The sequence below is a fragment of the Hemitrygon akajei genome, unplaced genomic scaffold (genome assembly GCF_048418815.1).
Source record: "Hemitrygon akajei unplaced genomic scaffold, sHemAka1.3 Scf000178, whole genome shotgun sequence".
NCBI classification, from domain to species: domain Eukaryota; kingdom Metazoa; phylum Chordata; class Chondrichthyes; order Myliobatiformes; family Dasyatidae; genus Hemitrygon; species Hemitrygon akajei.
The window spans coordinates 112882-116679 of record NW_027332064.1 but is presented as its reverse complement, the minus strand read 5'-3'; positions in this window follow the sequence as shown (position 1 = coordinate 116679).

Genomic DNA, 3798 nt, shown 5'->3' with positions numbered 1-3798 from the left:
GGGAGAGGTCACAGATCTTTCAGTGGATGAGCATCTGGGAGACACTAACCACAACTCCCTGGCCATTAACATTATCATGGAAAAGGATAGAATCAGACAGGACAGGAAAATTTTTAATTGGGGAAGGGCAAATTATGTCTATAAGTCTAGAACTTGCAGATGTGAATTGGGATGATGTTTTTGCAGGGAAATGTACTATGAACATGTGGTCGATGGTTAGGGAGCTCTTTCAGGATGTTAGGGATTAATTTGTCCTGGTGAGGAAGTTAAAGAATTGTAGAGTGAAGGAACCATGGTTAACAAGTGAGGTGGAAAATCTAGTCATTTGGAAGAAGGCAGCATACGTGAGGTTCAGGAAGCGAGGATCAGATGAGTCTATTGAGGAATGTAGGGTAGCAAGAAAGGAGCTTAAGAAGGGGCTGAGGAGAGCAAGAACGGTGTATGAGAAGGCCTTGGCGAGTAGTCTAGAGGAAAACCCCAAGGCATTCTTCAATTATCCGAAGAAGAAAAGGTTTACAGGAGTGAAGATAGGACGGAATAGAGATAAAGTTGGGAAGATGTTCCTGGAGGCTGTGGAAATGAGTGAGGTGCTCAATGAATACTTCTCTTCGGTATTCACCAAAGAGAGGAAACTTGATGATGGTGAGGACAATATTAGTGAGGATGATGTTCTGGAGCATGTTGATATTAAGGGAGAAGAGCTGTTGGATTTGTTAAAAAAGAAGGACAGATAAGTCCCCGAGGTCTGGAGGTTTATTCCCCAGGCTGCTCCATGAGGCGAGAGAAGAGATTGATGAGCCTGGATATTTGTGTCCTCGTTGTCCACTAGAATGGTACCGGAAGATTGGGGGGAGGGGTGAAGGTTGTCCCCATGTTCAAAAAAGTTCATAGAATTAGTCCAGGTAATTATAGACCAGTGAGCCTTACGCCTGTGGTGGGAAAGCTGTTGGTAAAGCTTCTTAGAGATAGAGTCTATGGGCATTTAGAGATTCATGGTCTGATCAGGGACAGTCAGCATGGCTTTGTGAAGGGGAGATCGAGTCTAATAAGTCTGATAGAGTTCTTTGAGTAGGTGACCAGGCATATAGATGAGGGTAGTGCAGTGGATATTATCTACATGGATTTTAGTAAGGCATTTGACAAGGTACCACACGGTAGGCTTATTTAGAGAATCAAAAGGTATGGTATCCAGTGAAGTTTGACCAGGTTTCAGAATTGGCTTGCCTACAGAAAGCAGAGGGTCGTGGTGGAGAGAGTCGGATTGGAGGATTGTGACCAGTGTTGTTCCACAATGATTTTTATTAACAACCTGGATGTTGGGGTGGAAGGGTGGGTTGACAAGTTTCAGATGCACAAAGGTTGGTGATGTTGTGGATAGTGCGGAGGATTGTCGAAGATTGCAGAGAGACATTGATAGGATGCAGAAGTGGGCTGAGAAGTGGCAGATGGAGTTCAAACCAGAGAAGTGTGTGGTGGTACACTTCGCAAAGCCAAACTCCAAGGCAGAGTACAAAAGAAAGGGCAGGATTCCTGGGAGCTTGGAGGAGCAGAGGTATCTGGAGTGCATGTCCACAGATCCCTAAAAGCTGTCTCACAGGTAAATAGGGTAGTTAAGAAAGCTTATGCAGTGATAGCTTTCATAAGTCGAGGGATAAAGTTTAAGAGTCGCGGGGTAATGATGCAGCTCTATAAAAGTCTGGTTAGGCCACACTTGGAGTACTGTATCCAGTTTTGTTCGCCTTACTATAGGAAGGATGTGGAAGCGTTGGAAAGGGTACAGAGGAGATTTACCAGGATGCTGCCTGGTTTAGAGAGTATGCATTATGATCAGAGATTAGGGGAGACTGGGCTTTACTCTCTGGAGAGATGGAGGATGAGAGGAGACATGATGGAGGTATACAAGTTATTAAGAGGAATAAATAGAGTGGACAGCCAGTGCCTCTTCCCCAGGGCACCACTCAATTCAAGAGGACATGGCATTCAGGTAAGGGGTGAAAAGTTCAAGGGGGATATTAGATTAAGGCTTTTTACACAGAGAGTGGTTGGTGCGTGGAATGCACTGCCTGAGTCAATGGTGGACGCAGATACCCTGGTGAAATTTAAGAGACTCCTTGACAGGTACATGGAGGAATTTAATGTGTGTGTGTGTGTGGGGTGGTTTATATGGGAGTCAGGGTTTATGGGTCGGCACAGCATTGTGGGCCGAAAGGCCTGTATTCTGCTGTATTGTTCTATGTTTCTTAGGCGACAAACCTATCAATCACCCCTGCAGATGAGCAAGATCCGTATGCTCCACGGCCGCTGGGCAAAGTGTGTAAATGTAGGACGGGACTATGTTGAAAATTAAATGTGTTCGGTTCTCTAAAATTGACTCTTTCTACATCAGGCCAGGAACTTATCAATCACCCCCACCCCCACCGTACAGCACATCGCCGGATACTGCTGCAGGTTCACTCAATCTGACAATTTACACAGGTACAATTAAGTGGCAATTATCAATCATCAAAATCTTGTTCTAAGAAATAAAGTCATGTAAGTGTAACACCCTGATTAACATTCTGTCTGCTATGCTGTAGGCATTTCAGTTTATCAATTTTGTGAGAGAAGTCTGTTTTATTATAAGCTTGTAGGGTTTGATCTGAGATAAGGGGATTTACTGTACAACTTCAGAATGTAGTGTCATCCAGTCAGGATGGTAGAATTGATAAGGGTTCTACAGAATGCTGTGAGGGCAGCTCTTTGTTGGTGGGAGCTGGGAGAATGCAGGAGGGAGGATGGATGAAGACGCCGCCCCTCTTTAACAAGGTGCTTTATGCAAATGAATGTCTTCAGGAGGAAGGACCAATACTCTGGAAGTAGAGCCCTTTTGTTTGTCGTGGATTTCAAGCAGAAACAAATGTTTCTGGATGATTTGATCTCCACTGTGCACAGGTGACTGCTTAAGTATAATAGGTCATTTTTTTTCCAGCCCTTCCTTTGGTAACTAGGTGCTTAAGTTAACATTCGTAAATATACTTCTTTATAATTTGTATTCAGTGTGAGAAATGTGAAATCTTGCCAAAGGACGATTGCCGGGGGTAGAAAATCACACAGCATTCACACAAACCGGGCTGTGGGTGGGCGAGCGAGCCATCCCAACCTCATGGACCTTACGGTACCACAGTTGTATCACCATATATGTGTGAAGCCTGACAAAGGTGAGTTTCTCCCCACAGTGTCCAGTGGTTGTTAGCAAGTATTTTAGTTGACAACCCAAATCTCCTCAAACTCGGAATGTAATAAAGTCCCTGAATTGCATTCTTTATACCTATACAATATTTTGTGTCCATGTTAGGGCGTCAGAGATATTGACACCCAGGAACTTTAAATTGCTCGCTCTTTCCACTCCTGACCTCTCGATGCTGTTTGACTTTGCTCCCTCTTTTTAGCCCTTCCTGAACTTCACAATCAGCTCTTTGGTCATGCTGAAGTTGAGTCCAAGGTTGTTGTTCTGGGGCCACTCAACTAACTGGTATATCTTGCTCTTGTACACCCTTTCCTCACAGACCTAAATTCTGCCAACAATGATTACATTCACAGCAGTTTACAGTTGATATTTGAGATGTACCTAGACCAGGGGTGGGCAAACTTTTTGACATGTGGGCCACAAAGGGTTCTAAAATTTGTCAGGGGGGCCGGACCAGGAGCAGATGGACGTAGTCTTTTGGTAATACACCTCATAAGAGAAAATAAAATATCATGGGTTATGTAGAAAACATGTGCTTTAATTTCAATTGAAAATGAACAAATGCATTACAA